Consider the following 23,781-nt stretch of genomic DNA (forward strand, 5'->3'; position numbering starts at 1 on the left):
AGGGAAAGGAAAACAGAAAGGGAAAAGAGAAAAGGGAAAACAGAAAAGGGAAAGGGTAACAGGGAAAATATATATATATATATATATATATATATATATATATATATATATATACACTCAAATCTAGCAATAGCGAAGCATTGCCGGGTCTGCTAGTATTCAAATAATTTCACAATTTGATGCGAGTCACTTTATTTTTTCGTTAATCATACGTATATTCATCTAATCAACAGACTATTCTTGCTACTACTTCAGTTAGTATACTTAAACTTTTTTTCAGCCTCGGAGACCACCGTTAGGTATTTCTTCAGAGGATGAGATGAAATTAAAATTTTGTGGTTTGTGAAAATGCCATGCTTGTTCGGGATTCCAACCCGGGACCTCCTGATGAAAAGCCGAGACGCTATTACTCGCGCCACGATCGCCGGCTCAATTAGCATACTTAATCAGTTTCCGCTCCTTCCAAATCTAATACCAAAACCAGTAGAATAATTACACTGAAACGCCGTTCTGGAAATAAAAACTCATTAAAAAGAACTATTAATAAATATTCTGCAAATCAGTTATAAAATAGATCTAAATAAATGCACAAATACAAATCTGAAAAAGTCATGCTGGGACGTTTAAGTGAATTAGTATCGAGCTTCTGTGAGGAAGTGTTGGTAGCAGTGATAAAATTTTTCATATGACAAGCTTGGCGAGTTGCTTGCCAAGTACATCTTACAATATTTGATGAACAAGTATGTAAATATTATTGGTATTTCCCGGCATGGACAAGCGGCTAAGTTAAAAAAAACAGCATTTTTAACAAAGAAATCTGAAAACGTAAGTAAAAATTCGAACGTAAAACCAATGGAACGGGCTTCCGAGAATACGAAAGGTTCTATCTGAAGTAAATTCAAATATCAATGAAGTTGGTAATTATACTATTGTAAGTGATTGAAGGGAAATTATAGGCTATGATTCTACCCCGTGTACTATCAGTTCTTATGAAATTACAGGGCGCAGTCCCAAAAGCAACTAATACCAAATGAATTTTGTAGAAGTATTTTTTTTTTTTTTTAGAAACAGTCGGTTATTTTCAGAAGAAAAATTTCAGGACACATATTTATAATAAAAGAAGTGAGAAAAGAAAAGAAAAAAAATTTGAACATAAAAATTCAGAATTAAACAAGAACATCAATGAAATCAGAATTTAATAAAAAATATATTCAAATACTTTGTATCTTAGAAAAAAAATGAGTATATCTTGGAAAAAGAGTTAAAATACTTCGAAAAGTATCCAAAGTTAAAAAAAATAAAAAAATAGAACTCTCTGCATTCACAGGCTGGTATAGAAATTCAGAATTAAGTAATTTTGAAATGTTGAATTAAATGGATTTTAATTATTAAGTAAACAAAAAAATTGCAGTAAAATGTTTAAAAAAATGTTTAAAACCAACACCCAAATTTTAAAACAATTTCTTAAAAATTATCGTTTGAAGACTGGATTTTTATTATGCAAGTAATTAGGTACAGAAAATAACATTTCCATTCGTTTATTGTCAAGATATAACTTGTATAACTGCCCTAAAAAATCGAAGGAAATTGAACATTTATGTTACCTCTTTTGAAACAAAAATAAAAAATATTGGGAAAAAATTTACAATAAGATAGATAGCATTAAGTCAAACAAAAGCAGTCTGGAAAAAAATACATTAATTTGTATTGAATTGAATTAATTTGTATTAAACAAACATTTTAATAATGAAACTGAATAACAAAAACCAAATCGATTCAAGCCAAACTTTCGGATCTCGATTTCTTTCAATGTCAAGGAATTAATAAAATTATTAAAACAACGAACTCTTTATAAATTATTTCTGATTTTACTCCATTTTTCTGATCTTAAATTTATTCCTACTACATTTATAATTTCAGATCTTCCGTTATAAATATAATGATGAACTACACATCAGATCGTGATTAACAACAAACACGACTTGAGAACCACATTATAAAGACGGGAGGAAATAGAACATGCTATTGACTAATTGACTATTTTACATTCGAAGTTCAACACCTATCCTGAACTACCAGTACCCAAATCCAAACTGTTACCACTGGCCTTCCAACCTGTAAGTTATTGTTTATGACTTGTACAAAGAAAAAGAAAAATGCGGTGCACATGATAACGCTACAAACTTTATCACTAAAGAGAAAATAACGAAAATTAAATAATGAATTTTTAAAAATGTATAACATTTAAAATACTAACTTAAAAATAAAATAAAAAATTATGACAGTTTTTCCTCTGAATTAACTGAAAGTGATGGCAGTTTATGGAGAGCCACTCGAATAACACTCAAATATATGTTTTTAGGATCTAAATGTAAATAATAACCGACAAATCTTGGGGTCGAACTGACAATCAAAGAGCAGAACCTTTTGCTGGTTGGTTATTTTTCTCTGTTCAAATCACATACAAACAAATCTGATTACAAATTGCCTTATCGATAAACAGCTTAGACTTTCATCTTCATACTTCCTTCCTATCAAATATTTCACAGGACCAGATTTATGTAATAAATAAAATTATACCAATTTATTACTCCTTATTTGGAAATTTTAAACTAATCACTCCAATATAAGGTCTCAACATTAATTGTTTATCCAAAATCTAATGAACCACCAAATAAAACGAATTGGAACAGAACAAATTTTATTCTTTTACTATGCTATGGTAATATCGAAAACGATACCAGACAACATAGTCTGCAACTGTCATTTATGAATCAAATATCATTCAATTTCAGATCCTACCAGTAAACTATTCAAAATTAAAAATAACAGTAAATTACATCGCATCCGGTTTGAAGTATAATTTACAAACGGGAACCTTTGTAATACCTCTTTTGGTATGAATAACTCTTGACTAAATTAAAATAAACGCTTCCGTTCACTTATTTACTTATTTTGAAATCCCTTCTTTTAGCTGAATTGTAATTAATGAAAAGTCTACATGCTCCTCAAATTTCCTAACTGGTGTTCCATTAGGATAAGTAACATTCCTGCCAAGTCACAAATATCTGTTCAAGAGATATATTTGGATAGCATTTTACATTTTACAGTAGTTGTCTAAGACTTTCTAAAAAATGCTTTTGCAAATGATGCAACCCATATTCTAGATGATTATAAAACCTAAATCACTGAAAGGCAAAAAAAAAAAAACTGGAAAAGCCTACTCGATAAAATCTTCATACGTGAATTTTATCTTTTATATGATCCTTGTCTCCTTATTTATTTAATAATATCTCAGTCCCACAATCAGTCATTAAAAAATGTTGGCACTACATCTGAACGGAAACTAACATGGGAACAGCATGTAATTAACACACAAAAATACCGTATCAGAAAAACTTATTTATAAACGTATACGTAGTCCACATTCTTTAACCATATTTAGAAAACTTAATTTTTGAGACCAATCCGAATAAACGGATCAAATCAATGAATCAGTAAAATTTAGACGGATAGTATTAGCCACATTCAGTAATTTCGATCTAAGATTCTAAGAATTATAAAACAGTACAATTATACATACAAAATTACATCATCATCGTTATTATTTATCATTACTTAAAGTACAATAAAACAATTACCCAGTTTTGGTAAAGATTTTTATATAAATTTCCAAAAATATTTCCCGACAAAAAGAAATGTAGACCCTAAAATTGTTCGGTGATGCTTCACGTAGATTGAAACTGCGTTGAAAAAGAAATTCACTGGAATATTTTATGTAAATATATTTCACAAAAATATGCAATAGAGATTTTATTTATTTATTTTTTTAACAAAAAATCACATTTTTGCTATTACGGAAACACTGCTAGAAACTCTGCTTAATGCTGTATACTTGTTTACAGATAAATAATTAACAAATAAATAAATAATAACAACTATAAACTAATAATTTATATATCTTTTACGTTTTGTATAGTACTCAGGAATAAATTAAGAAATTTTTTGTTAAAAAAAATGTTTTAAAACTATGTTAAAATACACCATAAAAAATCCACCTTTTAAATAGCGGTTATTTACAGAATCATTACAACATAAGTTTTTTTAAATAATTGAATTTTATAAGAAAAATTTTAACTATCATAGAAAGTCATAAAATGAAATGTTTTAAAAAATCTGTTTACATTTCTTTAAAATGTTAAAATAAATTATTTAGAATATTAAAATGTATCAGTACACATTTATAACTAATATTAAAGTATTTAAATAAGAATTTAGGAAATATTAGTAGTTTCTTTTTAGAAACACGTAACTTATCGGTAAGAATTCATTAAAAAAAAGTAATTGACGAATAGCTCTTAAAAAAATAGACATTCATCAAATTTTTTACAATTTGATTTGACAGTTCAGTTGATGAATGACTCTTAGTAAGAGCCAATGATTATACTTTTACAGCTATTAATAAAGGATAAAAGATGAAGGATACAGAAGCTGTTTTTCAAACATATTAAATTTCATTGCAAATCAGTAAAATTTAAAATGATATTAAGTATAATCAATGTTTACTTCCAATAATTTGTTTTTTTATAAAATACATCTTGATCATTGAATTCACCTTTAGTAAACACGCTATACTTTCGAAGTAATTCATAATTTCAACAAAAGTACATCATTATTTAAGAGTATGAGACATAAAATTATAATCCTATATACGTACTACCATTTCTTCCTCTTCGTCAAGTCCCTGCTGAATCGGATGTTGGAGGACAAACTTCCTACTCGTCTATCCTTCCACCAGTGTTCTCCAGTAATTTTTACTTCTACACCACTAATAAACGCATGTACATATGTATATTTTTTAAGAACGCTTTTCTATAATAAAATAAAAAATTACTGTGAAGTGAGAATTAGTTGATTATTTTTTTTCATTAAACATGCCCACTAGATTACTGTTTTCCTATATTCGTCGTGTATTAAATTTATGTTTTTTTTCTACATACGCTTATTAAAAAAGTAGGTTAATTCATCATTAAATGATAAAATTATTTTAGTTCATATTATGTTAACAAGGGCAGTTATGTTGTTATATATTACATAGTTTTACTTAAAGTATAATACCGTAAGCTGAATAACGATTATGTAGTCTCTCGTAGTGCATATTGTTAATCGCACTGAAGAATTAATATATTTATTAAATAATTCCCGAAACAAAGTTTATCTGCATCATCTGAATAACTTTTCATCAATTAAAAAATATAACTTATTACAAAATTCATTCACTGGAAAGAATTGTTTTTAAAGTTACATTTTTACGAATGAATTTCTTAGGTTGTAAAGAGTTTATACATTATTTGATCCGCTTCTAATAATTACACAATATGAAAAAATGAGATAAATTTTAGGTTTGGGTAAATTTAAAAATATCTTTCTCGTATTTTGAAATACTTTGTGATTGTTCTCCGTAAAACATATACTTTCTTATCAATGAGTAATTAAGATTTATTTGCTTATTGCTAATGAGATGAATGGTAACTATAGATAGTCAGGTTTGGAATCATGACCGACCGAACAGGTTTAGTGGTTAACTAGACGTCACAAATTAGCTAATTTCGAAGTCGAGAGTTATAAGGTTCAAATCCTAGTAAGGACAGTTACTTTTATATGGATTTGAATACTAGATCGTGGATACCGGTGTTCTTTGGTGGTTGGGTTTCAATTAACCACACATCTCAGGAACGGTTGACCTGAGACTGTACAAACCTACACTTCACTTACACTCATACATATCAACCGCATTCATCCTATGAAGTAATACCTGATGATGGTTCCGGAGGCTAAACGGAAAAAAGAAAGAGAGGTTTGGAATGAAACAAATCACTTTCCTTTACTTAGTAAATTAATTTAAATATACTATGAAAACCTCCGTATCATCTGGATTGTGTCTCCGTTAATATGCCTATCCTGAATTCAGAAAAGCTACAGTGATTATATGGATATATGGGGAGTAGTATAAACATAAAAATTTAATAAGAAAATTTTAGTACCGTAGTTTTAATCTAATCATCTGAATCTAGATAGTCAAATCTCAAAACTTATTTCACCTAAAATAAATTCAATATTTTTATTACATTCAATGTGGAGTACATATATATATATATATATATAAATTATTTATGGTCAAAAATTAATGGTATTTTGGATTAATATTTTCTTCACATTACCTGAAATATTATTTAAAATAATATATCAGTCCTAAAGTCTATTTTCTAGGCTTCTTGCATCAAGAATATATACATGAAGTGTAATATAATCGGTTTAATAGTCATAAATAATTAAACATTCTCGTTTTTTTTTTGCAATGTTTTTTAAATAAATTCTTAAGCGACTTATTTGCAGTAAGAATAAATTAAAAAATTATTTTGCAAAAAAAGATGTAGTCCATTACTTACAATAAGATTAGAAAATTTTAAGTAATCTTAAGATAATTTTAAAGAAAGGATGTTAATTAAAATGGTAATACAAGCCCGGTTATTCGCTCCTTCTTTTGAAGACTTTTACAAAAGAATAACATATCCGTGTAAAAAAATTTTTAAATATAGGTCAGTTTACAATAAAGCTTACACTATCTGTGTAGACACTACTTTTGACCGCAGCGAGTTAATGGAGAGATTGGTAGGTAATTTTAGCAGTGAGAAGCAAGGAGGTACGTTCGTTCCTTGTGTTTACTAGGTGCGCCAGCTGCCATGAAATAATGGAGTTTTTATCTCGGTAAAGCGCCCCGCAAGATTTACGGCTAGGTACTGCATGGTTAAAAGTAGAATGGGAACGAGGAGTAATAGGCGATCTATTGACCGCAGAGGAGTCGTGTTTTTCATTTTGCGCTTATTACAGAGACTAAAGTTACGCGTTCTTTCTCTCTAAAATCTCACTCCCAAATATATATTCCTACTTCACTCTCTCACTTTTCCCCCTCACTCTTTCATTCCATTTAAGAATATTTATTAAATGGTAATAAAATAATTATGAAGACTATTTATTACATATTGTGAATTCTATTATTTTAATTCCATTTTTCTCATATTTTTATTTTGTTTCAGATTCCCACAATTTCTGTTTTTTTACGGAGTTCTGCTTAAAGTATGAAATTCAAAAATAACTACAAAAATTTTAATAATTATTACTATAAAGCATTTAAACTACAAATAATTAACGGCAGAGTGAAAACAGCAGCACTAATCAGTCAATAAGGATAATCACAAAAAAGACTGGAAAAGGTTTTTAAATTAGTTTTATAAAAACATTTTTGATTCTGTCACTGTAAAAGTTAGGTACCAGCATGGATGAAAAAGTACCAAATTAAAAAAAAAAAATTATTTCGTTTATATATCCATTATTTCTGTTTTTAAGTAATATTTATTTTAGGTTGAATCCTAATTTCTACTTGAAATTTTACTACTTTTATTCAAATTTTGGATAATGTATTTATTATGTAAAATTTGAACTGGACTAGAACAGAAAGAACACTGCATTTTATAGAGTAATTGATATTAAAATCCATAAATATAGTTTTTATGAAATTTTTGCAAGACGATCCTTATTATAGAAGGAGAATAAATGTGCAACCGGATAAAATTTATTATAATTTTAAGTAAGGAAAATATTTTATTTTACTTAATGTATTAGAAAATTTCATTTTTGATTGTATTAATGAGAAACATTATACAAATATTCCATGTGCGATTCCATCCCTTTAAGAAATAACTGTAAATTTGTAAAATTGAAGAATCTAAATTCAGGATTAAAAAAAAAATTAACCTAAAAATTTACGACTTGTATACATCGATTAAGAATATAATGTTTTTTCAAACTTCTTAGTATTTCTTTTTTATTTGAATTCATCCACATACTGTTCATTTAAAATCCTTCACTAACTAGATCTTTCAAAAATGATTTTGAAAAGTTTATTTATCGAAACAATTATTTATATATACAATTTCACACTTCTTTTTATTACAAAAAAAGCCCAATTTTATACATATATATATTTTTTTCATCAATTATACGGAAAATTTTATTACGTGCGCAAAATGGTAAATATAATGCAATTAAAAGTAAGAAAATTATAGATTAATAGCGAAGACGCTACTACTGCGTCACCTTTGAGTCCAATGGATTGATCCAGAAGGACAAGCTAAACTTTTAAATAAAATTTTATATCCTTAAATATTGAAATAAAAATCTAACATAACCCACCGGGTTGGTGTAGTAGTAAATTCGTTGTAAATCAGTTGATTTCGAAGTCGTAAGTTTTCAGGTACAAATCCTAATAATCCTAATATTTGCTCTTATTCGGATTTCAATACTAGATCGTGGATACCGGTTTTCTTTGGTGGTTGGGTTTCAATAAACCATACATCTCAGGAATGGTCGGCCTGAGTTTGTTAAAGACTGCACATTTACCGACGATACAGTTAAAGTTCACTGATAAATAACTAATGACTTTAATTGCTGATGCGACTATAAATAAAACTATAAAAAAAAAAAAAATCTAACAAACTGAATAATTTTTACTATGGTTGGTTAGAACTCTAATAAAAAATTGAAAAAATATTTCCATCAACAAATAATGAAATTATATGGGCACAACAGAAGTACGTAGATTGAAAGTTATACAGTTAGATGGAAATTGAGGGCAATTAACATTGTCCTGCTGGAAGTATCAAAAACAGTTCCGATCAAATGTCATAGCCAATTTTATGGGTTTCAATTATTGTTCTCATTTTGGTGAATTTTACGATATGATGAAAATTGCACTACTGAATATTCTGTACCTTTTAACCGCCTAGTTGGTGTAGAGAGGGTTCCTTAACAGGTTTAAAAAATATTACTTGATTTATTTATTAGATTCTATTCACCGAGAATTTTAATTTACATTATTGTTATATGAGTATAATTTATATATTTACATAATATTAGTATCTTTTTGTAACTTCTTTTTATTACACTTGTATAATTTTTATTCTACGAAAATGAATTATCGAGCCAGATCAAATCTTTCTTTTATATGTGAATACTAAACCTGATGTCTGGAGAATCATTGTATAACAAACATTTACTCTGAAATAAATTCAGAGCAAAATGTAAAACCGAATAATTCACACACACCCAATTGAACAAGTTGACACTAAATTTTAGACAAACTAAATTTAGTCTTAATTTAATGATTCTCGATTTTCATTTACAAGTTTGGAAGGCTTTTCTAAAAATGTATAGAATTACAAAAGATGAAAAAAATCGTTAATAACAATACGATATATAACATTTCTAGATAACGACCTCCTCTTTAATTATGGCTTAGGTAAAATGATAAAAATATTTTACTGAAATAAGTGCTGTTGTTTTCATACATAAAAAAAGAGAAGCAAACAGACAAAAGAAACTAAAATTAAATTAAATTAAATTACATTTACATCATGAGAAAACCTAGAAATTCGAAATAAAAACAAAAAAATATATATATATATATTCATTGTACAAACAGATAATATATTTTTTATAAAAATATTATTGATACATCTGCTGTAAATATTTTATTGTAAAAATAATAAAAATAAGATTAAAAAAAAAGTTTAAAATGGAAATCATAAAATTCATATTCCCTGTAGGCTTACATTTAGTATAATGTTTGGCTTATATTTTTCCATTAACATGTAAAAATCAAAACATTTGAAACAGTTTTTTTTAACCGTAACATGGGTTTGGTAATTTTCATAAAAAAATAGGATATATAAACATTGAGCCTATACATACGATGATGCATTTTCCATCTAAAGTATTCAGGTTCATTTCATATGCCTCTTGTATGTTACAATAATAAAAATGAATAAATAAATACATAAATAATACATTTTAATACTGTATATGGTCAGAGTAAAAATCATGTAAAGCCAAGATATGAAGAAAAAAAATAGTATCATTGTTCGAAAATAATACGTATATCTGAAAAAATTTAATTCACACATTTTTACTTTTCCGAATGTTATAGTTGGTAAAATAAAGTATTGCTAGGAGGAAAACATTAAACCCAGTCCGATTGTTGGAATTTTCCATGTACTGGAACAACCTAAGTTTAATCTTGATTAATAACAAAATTGTGTTTATGGAAGTATATTTATCCTTAGGGAAAATTTAATTTCAATTAAGACAATATTTTTAGTAGCTGATGTATTAGAGAAATTGAATATTTTAAAAACATGTTATGGAAATGATAGAGCTCATACACAAAGGAAAGTTGGATTTGAATGAAGATTCACTTTTTTAAGCTCACAGAAATGTAATATCATTTTATATAAAATTTCAGAAACACAACTACTGTATTTTTAAAAACCTTTCTAAAGACCTCTTCCTCATTTAAAAATTAAAATTTTTATTAATTTTTCAACTTATTTTCTAGAATTTTTAAAATTATTTTTATCTTAGAATATGTTATTAGGGTGTGAACAAATCTTAAACCATTTCAAAGGATAGTTAGTAACAACACTTTCCTTCTTCTAAAAGTAGAATTTCTATAAATTTCTCTAAGATTCTTCTTAACTGTTTTTAGTTAAACTTAATTCATTATTATTTTTCTATATGAACAATATCAAGGTGGAACTAATTTTCAACTTTTATCATAAAACTGGAGCATACATTTAAAAACCTTTATAAAAAACAATATTTTTTTCTTTTTCATAATTCTTTAAAGGTAAATAAACATCTTTATTATTATGTTATCTTATGATGCGTATTACTACAGAAGTAAATTGGTAATAATTTTTGAAATTTTTTATTAGTTTATCAAAAGTTTATAAATTTTATAAATATATATATAAACTAGTCGGCCCGTCTAGCCAGTCTAGCCGTCTAGTCTGGGCCTGAACTGCCCAGAGGGCTACATTCCCTGGACACACCGCATTGCATGTTATCCTCAAGGTTCTGAGAATAATTCTGATAAACAATAACTATAGTATTCGGGATTTATAGAAACCTGAAAAATGCTTTAATTGCTACGGTAAATAAAGTACACACACACACACACACACACACACACACACACACACACACACACACACACACACACACACACACACACACGCACGCACACGCACGCACGCACACACACACACACACACACACACATACACCTTTGACGATGACAAATTCATAACTTATTTCTTTTCCATGGTGTGGAAGAAAAATAATAATGATGTAAAAGGATTAATCTATTTTTTCTTAATAAATAACTTTAATTCACAACTTTATCTTCCTTGGGGGCGAAGGAATAATGAATATTTTTAATATCTTAACCTTCAAGAGAGCTAGGGTGGCTTAAAACCTTCCCTGGGATAACACGGATGTATCATGCAAACTTGAAAGCAGTCGGTCGGACGGTTCTTGCATGATGCAATAACAAACTTTTTAAAATAGTTTAGATATATTATTTTGTTTTTATAATAAAATATGTAAAGAAGTTAAAATAATATTACTGTCTCATCTTTTGACGTACATTTCCTACAAGTGTGCATACGAGATGATCAAATCTTCTTTTCTTTTTTATAACTCAGACCGTTCTGTAGATTAAAATAAATGTGCTAGTAGCCAAATGTATTTGTAACCGTTATTATTTATACATATTCAGATATAATTATTACTAGAATACGGGTTTGGAGGTATGAGAATAAGTAGCAGTACTCAAACATCCTTAGCAGGCTAAAAACTAATATCTAAATTACGTGGTATTAATATAATATTCTTAATTACTTTAAGTTATGAAATAGGGTTAATTCCCTTTGTATTAAACAAATAAAATAGGTTAAATTAAACATTTTAAAGTATACAATTAAAATCGGTAATTTTAATGGTTCCAGAAACTTCGCGGTTTCATTTCATATGCGCTAATCTTTAACCGCTAGATATTTTCTCTATCTATATTATTCTCAAATAGTTTTGTTAACATATGTTTATTCTAACCTCTATCTTCTTTGTTTTTTCTTCTACAATTATTGTATTTTTAACAATTATTTAATCTCATCTTACAACGATCTTTGTCAACAACTTGGTTCCTACCTTTACAAGATTTTCCCAAAAGTGTTTTCTAATCCCTCTACAAACCTTTCCATTTTTAAATTTATCATTTAACAATTTGACTGCCATGAGATTCCATTGGGATCTCATTTAGTTTTCATCAGGCCGTCGGAGAGAATATTCCCAATCGTGATAATCATTTTTTAGAACAAAGATTGATATTTTAACACAAAACATTTAACAATTTATCCAGTAAACTACGTAATATCTAGGGTTTAACGACTTAAGACCTCTAATAGGATTTCGTAGATTCATAATGAAAAACAATTTTCAAGTATAACTTTTTTAATTTTAAGAAAACGTATGGGATTTCAAACAAATTAAAAAATAAATAGATTTTAATATGATATAAAACTCTGTAATAATTTGTTTTATTAAACTAATTTTAAAATAAAATTTAAGTTATAGTAAAATATTTATTATAAAATATAAAAAATTGATAATGAGATCAATAATTTTATTCTTTCACTTCATGCTTACTGAAAAACATCTTTGCAATAATAAAATAGCTTGAAAATCTTCTACAAGTATACTATGAACGATTGTTTTACATATAATTGTGCTCGCTACTTAAAAAAAATTGTGGAAAAATTTCAAAAAATCAGTGGACCTTTTGAAGCTTAAACCAAAATCTTTACAGTTAATGCCAGGTTACCCATCAAACGATCATAAAAAATTTGTTTTTTTTGAATGAATCATCAAATAAAACATGTAGTATGTTACGTTAAATAGAACCATATTAAACATTGAAAATAGGCAAATAATAATATCTTGAAAAAGACGCCAAATGAAATCTAGTGCAGAGTAATGCTACCTTTTCAATTTGTCTGAGTGACATTGTAAAAGGGATTTCGTGGTGCCAGTTATTGTAGTTTTATGAACCATAAATAGAATTCATGACCTGAACCGATATACTGAAAAAAAAATCACCATGATAGTCAAGTTAACTTTTAATTTACATCAAACATGACCCTTTACTATTTATCAATAGATTTATTTGCGGTTTTCCTTTAGCCCATATCATTCCGCAAGAAACACTCCACTCAATGCAAATATTTACTTAAAATTAACTTCGTTATGTTTAATATCAGCATAAATTTATCGTTTGCACAAATTTTCTTCAAAACACAAAAAAATACCGTTTTAATCCTCGTTTGATATATTCCTAACTTTGCATTTTCTTTGTAATTTTATTGCTTAAAGAGCAAAATTTTTCTTCTCTGGCATCATAGCTATACAGCTATGCTGTAGGAAGGAAAGTAAGGTAATCAGTCAAAAAAGGGCTATTTTTGCATTTCTCTACGTTTCATGACCAACAGTCTCCGTAAAAAAAAAGTGGAGGGAGGAAGGACATACATGTGTTATTGTGTTGGCGATTTTAAAGCTTGATAACGTTTGATTGGATTAACCGATTTTAATGAAATTTGGCGCAGAGATTCTTGTGTATGAGGCAATTTATGGATAAAAGTTTGGGGTCAATATCTTCAAGGGTGAAGTAGAGATAGTTTCTTTGGGGTCAATTTTCGCAAAATTTTGCAAACTTAACCCCACTTTATATTAAGCTCAGTTCATACGTACATGCCTATCTTACCATTTAAAAAAAAACCTCTAATTCTTCTCTTCCACCAAAAAACCTATATTATATAAAAAAAAGCTATGTTTTTATTTCTTGCACATTTTTTAATCGAATTTTTTTTAATGTTTTCCTAAGCATAGTAGTAGTGGTGCAAGTAGCCCAAAAAAATTCGTGCTGACAATATTAGGGATGTGAGAACCAATCAAAGTTTTAGAATATTGATTTTTTGGATTTTAAAGAATTTTTTTTAAATTGATAAACAATGCTAGGAAAGTATACTTACGTTGTTGTCAGTATTTTTAAACTTCTAACGAAAGTAAAAAGACGAGTACTTCATCAGACGAATTTTAACTTTATTATAATTTATTGTCACATCTTCCTTTCCGACACATTTTATTATTTTCTACGTTTAGTACTGTTACCTCTCTTAGCTTCATTATTTTCTTTTATAATAAAAGAATGAAGCTAAGAAAGGTAAACAATACTCAAAATTGAAAATATAGTGATGTTAGCAAAAAATATAATAGTAATAATTGTATTAACAACATTTTATTATGTTTGTTTGTTATATTTACGTGTTTTCTAAAACAAATTTCCCCTTATCAATTTATTTAAAGTCAATCTTAGTATCTAACAAAAAAAAGAAAGAAATTATTTTATTTCCAACCCTTTTTCTTTTAGGATTTAAATTTTATTATTTTTTTTAATTTAAACTTTATTAATAATAGTAGTACTACTAGTACTACTACTACTACTACTACTACTACTACTAATAATAATAATAATAATAATAATATACTTTAAAATGTTAAAAAACCGTATAATGATACAATAAAACTGGCTAAAATTAATTTCAAAAGTGAAAATATTATCTCCTGCCTCATTAACAAGTTCATTATTGTTATTTTTAAATTATTAATGAGACTCTTAATACATTATAATTATTATGTTACTAATTTATATTTTATGGGAAAAAAATAACAATTTAACTTTTATTTATTTATTTTTTTCACAAAAAATAATAATTATAATTATCATTAATTAACAGTTCATGTTAATAATTGCTGCGGAAAAACAATAACGAATGTTTTTCCTCTAATAGAAAAAAATCTGATCTGAACACCACATGACTTCATTGTACGCCTGTTAAATTACATATACACATGTTTTTTAAATGAAATTTACATCAAATTTTATTTCTTTAATAACTTTTCATATTTTTTTTATTGTTATTATTAAATTATTATTTATTGTAATTTTTTTTACCATCAGAAGTTAATAATTATTAATAAATCAATATAAAAAAATTAAAAAAAGAAAAAGGAAATGAAGTCGGATTCGAACCGATGTGCCTTCCCCCTTATAAGGTTCAAATATTTCATTAATTAAAATTTCATTCGGCTAAAACTCTGGAACCAATTAAAATAAGTACCACTTATCATTTATGGTTGAAAAGCTCTCAAGGAGGGCTTATTACTGCAGTTAAGAAAAAGTCCAAAATCCAATTTTTTGGATTTTGCGCTATTTTGGACACATTTGATCCAGTCGATTGCAATCAAATGGAAGGTGCACAACTAGATATTACAATAGTCATAATTCCAAAATTTCAATATCTTACGGCCTATCGCATTGTGTTATGCGAGATACATAGGTACGTACAGACTTCACACCGAAACTAGTCAAAATGGATATTTCCGTTGAAATCTGAAAACCGTAATTTATCGTGATCACAGTGCTTCCTTTACTTCGTACAAGAAAGTAAAATCTTGTTGACAATTTAATGGCCCAGATTTTTTTTTTTGACGTAATATTTTTTTCGATTGAAAAAGCAATATGCATAAAGCATTGATTATTGTTTTATAAGAAAATAAATTAACTGATCTTTCTACAATATATATATATATATATATATATATATATATATATATATATTTGTTTTAAGTATAATTTATGTATGCATCTAAGATAAAAGAAGCACCAGTTGCTTTTGCTTAATATAATAACTTTTATTATATAGTAAGTCCCACTGTAAACAGAATGAAAAACGTCGCTTAAAATTTAATATCAACTTTATTCAGTAGATTTAATGTGCTGATGTGGACTTTGCGAAGAAGGCAAGGAGATCCACTTGACTATAATAAGCCGGGTATGGAATACTTGCTGTTCTTAAGAATGGATTCACTAATTTTCAGAGTAAAACAAAGCTATTATCAGTAACACATTTTAAACCAAGTGAAGAACCGAACCATCACGATGAAATTTTTTGATGAAAGTTACAACTAATATTTTCAACGTTGAAAATAAAATGCATTTTATTTTCGTCGTAAATGCACTTTTTAAGAGAATTAAAAGAGTATTCTAACGTTTTATACATTTCTACACCAACCAGGTTTCCCAATCATTAACAATTTTAATTTAAAATATAAATAAGATATTTTTATTTTGTCAACTAAATCATTAAATAAACCATTGTCTGATAAAAATACTTCTTTTTTATTATTTATTAAAAAAATTATTTTATTTGTCAAAGAATAATTACAGAATCATTGAACTATTCACGATGAAATTTTTTGCGTATGATATAAGATTCTTCAGAGAATAATATAGGTACTAGTTTGAACTAAATTAATTTTAGCTAAAATGTTTATGTTAAATACACAATTTTTTCTGCCTATGGCAGAAAAAAGAAACGAAGAAGAAAATAAAGAACGAAAAAAAATTTACACACAAGGTAGAAAAAATTTTGTTTCCAATTTAGAATAATTTTTTTACCGAATGCCAAACATAATAGTTTAATATGTTAAATTATCTGTGAGATAGTTTCTAGTCATATGGAATCTTAACCTAACAATTGAACTGATTTTCAGCAATTTTTTATCAATTGTTACGCATAAAGAACATAGATGGCTGTGGCATTGATAATTAAGATTTACCGTCTAATTAAACATATAGAGTGTATCAAAGCGAATGACCTGATTTAAAACAGATATATTTCATAATAAAAGTATTAAAGTTATAACACAAATTACATACTATTAAAAGTTTGTTTAAAATTTTACTTACAAAGATATAAATGATCAATATGGCCTACATCTGCTGTACGGACAGCATCAAGAAGATAGATGAATTTTTCCGCAAAAGGTTGCAAGCAGTCTTCACAAGATTTGGGGTTCTAGAGAGCAAAGTGTTGGGCTCCTGTATTCTGGATAGAGCGTTGAAGCAATGTTTTATTTAGAAACCGACGAACTTGTTTTTTCCAATGTAGTGGGGCCCAATATTGCTGAAAAATGAATTATTAGTCATCATTTATTGTGGAAAAAACCAGTCCTGTAACAACTCAAGAATACCCTGTCATTGTGTTTCCTTCAAGAAAGAAAGAGCCACAATTTTGTAAACGAAATAAAAAAAACATTAACGTTTGGTGGTACACTCTCGTACGGATTCTCAAATCCACATATGCAAACTTTGTAAAGTGAAACTTTACCGATTTAATTAAAGGTTGCTTCATCGCTAAGAATTAACTGCGATAAGAACCTATCGTCTTCCATATCTACTAAATGCATATCACGGAAAGCTTTACGCTTTCTTTTTCACTTACACTAAGAGTTGGTACCATTTGTAATTAGTACAGTTTTTTTGTTTTTGTTTGCGAAAAATGCTTTTGAGTTATCATTGCCCGGAAACGATTAAAAAACTGTTAAAAGTTCACAATTACAAAAATTAATTAAAATCAAATTCATCTATAAAAGCAATGAAAATATATCTTAAAATGAAAAAACCTTCAAACCTATAAAATAAATTATATATTACTCTACGTCTGATAAGATTAAAAAAACATTACCATCTGCTTTACAATAAATGGCATAAATAGCTGAAACACAGGAATTCAAATATAACGGATAATCCTAAGAAATCGTAAAAGTTCGTTTAATCGATAACTTCGTTTTGTTATCCCCTAAAATGGTTCATATGTTAGCCCCTAGGATAAACTTGCGACGCAATGCCGCGTAACAGATACAATCCAGAAGGATGTGGTACACTGTTAGTTGGCAGTCGCAGCGAACTCAAAGGGGGGTGCATCCGTTTGCCTCATCAGATATCCATGAGTAAGCCTAGTGTGCCCTATTCGTAATCGGAACATAATAACCTCCTCTCGACCTGCAATGCCGTACCGTAATCGGTACGGCCTGAAATGCAAGTGTCGTCTTAACGTACGCCAAAGAATCATGGATGGGATATCGTAAGTTCTCGGCTAGCGTGACGAGTGGATATTTAAGGGTTTTCTGAAAGACCTTTTTAATTCGTTGAACATTTTCCTCTGAAATGCGTAGTCGTAAAATAAAAATCCCAATTCTTCAACTGTTTATACCAGCAACGAATGTTCTTAGCCGATGGTAGATCAATCCTGAAACGGACGGCGAATCGTTATTATGAACTATTTCTTGCTATGTTGTACAACAGAAAAGTCTTCTGTTGCATAGATGTTATGTTATCTACCACTGAGATGACTGACTAGGTTTGTATTTAATTTTGGTGCCCGGTATTTGAAACTTGGACGCATACTTTCAAATAGTGAAAATTTAATTCACTGACCGTGCACGGTTGTACAGATGCATGGTTTTGAATTCGGATCATTATCTTTGATAAACGCTGTATATGTAGTTTTGAGAATACTTTTACAAAAATGAATTAAAGTTGTTTTTAAATATACATTTTCAAACCGTGAACTGATTGATCTCCGTAAAATTATAAGTATTATATTTTACTAATTGTTTGAAATATATAATGTTTTTAGTACATAAAGTAATTTTCTGAAATTTTTTTTTGCCGTCCATTGGTCTAACTTCCATTAAAAAAAAATCTGTTGAAGAAACTACCATGTTTTTAAGGTTCCAAGACAAAAGAAGACTTGTTTCTATAGATAGTGGTATCACCTAAAATATCTATACGTCGTTTAAAAATAAAAATTTACTATTTTCTCTCATCTACGAAAATATTTAATGTATTAGATTCTGCTTGATCTTGTTATTTAATATTTTAAGATGAACTGAATTAATTTTACGTAAATGTTTTCCCTCTTGCTACAGTATAAAACTGAGAGAATATAGTGTTATCTATAAAACATGACTCCCTTACCTGTTCCGGTATTTATTAACGCTCTGTAATTCTCTACGTTAAAAAAAAAGAAATAGGAGAATATTATTCTCATAGTTGTTCATATATATAACTCAAAAAATGACCACTGGGATTGAACTTTATGAATCTTTTATCTCTGAATACCTTTTTAGATCATAAAAAACGGTATTTGAAATTCTAACAGAAATAACGAATTTACTTAAAAAAATTAAACCCTTTCTTTTAAATTCAACAGTTTTAATCTTTTATTGTTTACTGTTATGTTGATTGATTCGATATAATTTTATAATCTGTCTGTCGATTCACAAGTGGTTATTAGGAAAATTTTCTATCAAATGGTTAAGGGATAACTGCCACAAATTAAAGTAGGTAAAATGTTTATTTCTCCAACCGATTCGATTGAAAATTAAAAAAAAAAAACTGTATGTTGTAATGATATTTTTTCGCTTTTATTTATTGTATTAATAAATAAAACTATCAAATTAATTGACTTCATAATCGCTTTTTAAATATTTGAAATTTTATTTAATTAATAAATGAATATATAAAAATAAATTTAAAAAATTGTTTACCGTTTAAATGATTAAATATGAGGTGAAAATAGATTTTTAACTTTTTGTCATTTAAATTAATATTTTATAAAAATGTATTCAAAATATTTGCCGAAGTTTTTCATATTTTATACCTTTAAAAAGGGTTTGGATTCAGAGCGGGTTTTAGTGTGTGGTTATTTACAACAAGCTTACAAAACTATCAAGAACTGTTTTAAATTGATCTCTTTCGATACACAAATAAGTAAATCGATAAATAAAATATCTTTTGTAATATTTATATTCAACTTAATAACTAGGAGAAGAATTACACTTTTTAAGCCCTTTGAAATGATGAGAAAATTTAACAAAATATTGGTAAATTTTTTTACAGTTTAGCTAATAATATTATGAAATTTTTTTTAAGCATGCTAAAAATGTTTAATGATCTTCTATATTTGTTTGTGCGAAATAATATACTTAAAACTGAATGGACATAGTTTGGATTCCATAACCTTACAGTTACAAGTGATAAGTGATAAGACACACGAATCATCCATGAAAGTAGCATAAGAATTCCTAGTAATAATAGGCGACCCTGCTGAGCTTACTAGGGAACAAGAGGTATGAAATGATTTCCCATTGCCTTCGCACTAAGCCCGAAAATAATACACAATTACAAATCAGTAAGCCTTGCTTTCTTTTTCCTGTTTAGCCTCCGGGAATTACCGTTCAGGTATTACTTCAGAGAAGAATGAGGATATGTATGAGTGTAAATGAAGTGTAGTCTTGTACAGTCTCAGTTCGATCGCTCCTGAGATGTGTGGTTGATTGAAACCCAACCACCAAAGAACACCGGTATCCATGATCTAGTATTCAAATCCGTATAAAAGTAACTGCCTTTACTAGGACTTGATCGCTGGAACACTCGACTTCCAAATCAGCTGATTTGGAAAGACGCGTTCACCATTAGACCAACCCGGTGGGTCAAATCAGTAAGCCAAGGCCCTCGAAATTCACGTGATATCCACTACTACCGGTGACGTCTTCACTCTGACACAGGAACTTGCTGTTTAATAAACACCGTGATTTTGCTTCCACCTTTTTTTATCCTAAAAATTTAAACGCCATTAAAAGAATTTGCGAAAACAATGCAAAGCAAGAAATTAATGTATCTTATTCCACGGCTTATACCAAGTGTCTCTACTTAGTAAGAGTTATTCTGAGTACTGGCTTCCAATAATCATTCTTTTATACAGAAGAAAATAATAGGTAAGATACATCGTGGGAAATTTCTACTTTTCCAGACGATTTAAGAAAAGTGCAGCATTAAAGAAATTTATAATCTCACTGTATATAATTATTTTTTTAGAATTGTGAGATTTAGTGAAATTATTATTGAATTCGGATTAAATAAATATTTTTATCCTGAGATAACATATTAAAACGTATATATTCATAATTTTAGTCGGCTCTAATTATTATTTAAATCGTTTTCATATTATAATACGGTGACCTTTAATACACACTTAATGAAATTACTACCCTGCAATAAAGATAATTATTATTTTCCTTTTCTTTGTTAATATTATTTTAACACAACAAACAGTTTAATAAGGGAAACAAAAGATATGTGAAAGGGAGAGAGAGATAATGATTTGAAATTGGTAAAGAGGAAAAGAGATTGCTAAAGGCGATGGTGTGGGTAGAGGTGGCGACAATCTGAGGTAGAGAAGAGCAATTTCCTTTATGAACTGCCCGGGGCCGGGTCTGGGTTTGGCTGAGTCTAGTTAATTCACAACTCACTAGAGTTCACCACCGACCGGATATCCTCAGTTTACACCGGGTGCTCTGATTTATAGTTCAATCCACGCAAATGAACGAAATTTCTGAGCCCGAATTAACTTGTCCTCTCCCCTAGTCCGTCAGGGGATATTCCGTTATTCTACTGTATATTTCCTGAACCAATATTTAATTTGGTATTGAATCGACTCAACAGATTGAGCAGCGAACATTGAACCGGCTCTATTTTAAATTAGAAACATATCTTAATTAAATTCTACAGCTCCTGTCATTTTAACAATACTCCACTCCACACCTGGCCGTAGTTCATTAAATATAACTCAGAAATGACGTTAATGCTTTTCCTATTTTAAAATATAATGTACGAGGAGTAAAGCACTAGAAAACTGAAAAGAATGAAATAAAATGTATTGTTTTTCATTAAGTATTTCAATTACAATAGACAAAAGTATTCATCACTGACCGTGATTCCATCAAACCTGTGATTTTTTTTAACCAGCTTAAGTTAAATTGAAAAAATCCATGATTTCATAAAACCACTGTATACATACTTTTAAATGCAATAAACAATTTACTAAGATTAAGTGAAATAAAAATTCATAAAAGATGTAAAATTTTTATTTTGCGTAATCTTTTAATTAAAAATTTAATTCATCTCTTAAAAAAATACCTTCGTATGATTTAATATATAAAGTGATTTGAAAATAATTTCAATAAACCACATATATAGAATAATAGTATAAGTTTTAGTATAAATTACAGTCTTATAATTTAAAAAATGAGTGAAAAAAATAAACAAGTTTAAGAACTGTATCAAAACAATCTGATATAACAAAATATAAAATTCGAGAAACATTTACTTAAAAAAATAATTTGACAGTAGTTTAGAGATGACATTTGAAATAAATATACGAGTATTTCCAAGATGTATGTTGTCCAAAATCTATTTACTGAAAGATAACATCCAACTTTATATCTGAAAAACTTTCAAATTTATAGCTTCAGAAAATGGAAGTTATAAAATTTAAACATCATTATCTGTACTTTTTCTTAACCGAAAACAATTGTTTAACTGATTAAACAATTTTTTTTTTAAGTTTGCAACGGGTTTTCACAGCTGAATCAAGCCAAAATTAATGATAATTATAAAAAATAATTTACTATTGTATGTTTTTTTTTTTGTATTTTTTTAAAAAGATTGAAAAGTCAGGTTTAATTCGATAGATATATCAGTTATTAGATGGTTTATTTTGCAGCTACGGAGCGTCAGATAGGAAACAGTTTCAAAGACAGTGTACACGCTTCCAGTGAATCCTGTCAGAGAAGATTACATCAGGGATGAACTAGCTCTAGAGGTGTTGGCTTAAGCAACATTGAAAAACATAATCGGATCTTCAAATATAAAACAAAATGTGAGTGAGTGGATCAAGAATAATGAAAGGGAGTAAGTAATGAAAAAGGATGAATCACTCAGTAAGCAACCACAGAATGAAACAAACGACTCCCTTACAGGGGCGCTCAACATAACTCTTAACCGAATGGAGAATAGAGATCTCATTCACAATCCATTCGGATCGTCATCAACATTCACCTGTCACAAAAATTTGTATTTCATCCAAAAATTAAAGCTACCCTAGAACTTTAGTAGGGTTCCTAAACCTAAAATCTCGTCTACAAAGACGAAATGCCAAGTTGATTCATATACCAGACAATGGCATAGTGTGACTCATGTATAAACATCCGTTTATTCAAAATCGCTCTACGAAGATTTTTGCTATACCCAGCATTTATTAAACCTTTAAATATTTTTGCGTGTTCGCGGCTCCATCAGGAATTGAGAGATGGAGAATTGAAATTGTTTATATAATTACAATTTATTAGTTTAAGAGCATAAATAAAATAAGACAAATCAACAATAAAATAATGACAAACAGTAATAATAATAATCAGAATAATAATAACAACAGAAAACATTATTATAATAATAATAATGATAAATGTCAACATAAATAAATAATAATCACAACCACAATAACAATAAAACAGTGATTACATACAAAATTTAAAGTAATCGTCAGGATTTATGCACAGATACTTAAATAATGAAAAGCAGAAATCAGTTTCATTGATAAAAAACATTAGCATGACCACTAATCTTGACACTGTTAACAACTAGTCTTGTATTAACGACAATAGTACAATAGATAAGACAAGTATACAGTTCTTTCACTGCAAATACCTTTGCTGTTCCAAAATAAACTACCCTAGCAGTTTACAGATGAAATTTAGTACCTTATCACTTTCACTTACACCCTAACAGTAACTGACCGAACCACATCTTGTTTTCATGTACTGGAATTACTTATGACGTCACCTTAACCGCGTCAAACTTAATTCACTAGAAATTCGCTCCTTCACTGACCTCCTCGCAGAATACTCTCGCTTCAAACTCGCATAATAACTTCTCGCTTAGAAGTTTAACATAGCACACTCTCGCAGAGTCTCCTTTCAGGCTTCATCTCGCAGACTGATATCTCGCAGTATTTATACTCCTATAATATTTACCTGCCGGACCGGACCCAACACAAAGCGTGAGAATGATCGTCCGCCCTC

General features: G+C 28.4%; 1 long non-coding RNA gene across 1 annotated transcript in view; it reads right to left on the minus strand.

Annotated features, from left to right (window-relative positions):
- Nucleotides 1–16,878: 16,878 nt before the first annotated feature.
- LOC142325851 (uncharacterized) overlaps nt 16,879–23,781 on the minus strand; it is a 305,489-nt gene continuing 298,586 nt past the window's right edge. Inside the window, exon 4 of the long non-coding RNA XR_012756607.1 lies at nt 16,879–16,979. This is a non-coding gene — a long non-coding RNA (uncharacterized LOC142325851). The remainder of the gene's footprint in view (nt 16,980–23,781) is intronic.

This window comes from Lycorma delicatula, chromosome 5 (assembly GCF_047948215.1).
Source record: "Lycorma delicatula isolate Av1 chromosome 5, ASM4794821v1, whole genome shotgun sequence".
NCBI lineage: Eukaryota > Metazoa > Arthropoda > Insecta > Hemiptera > Fulgoridae > Lycorma > Lycorma delicatula.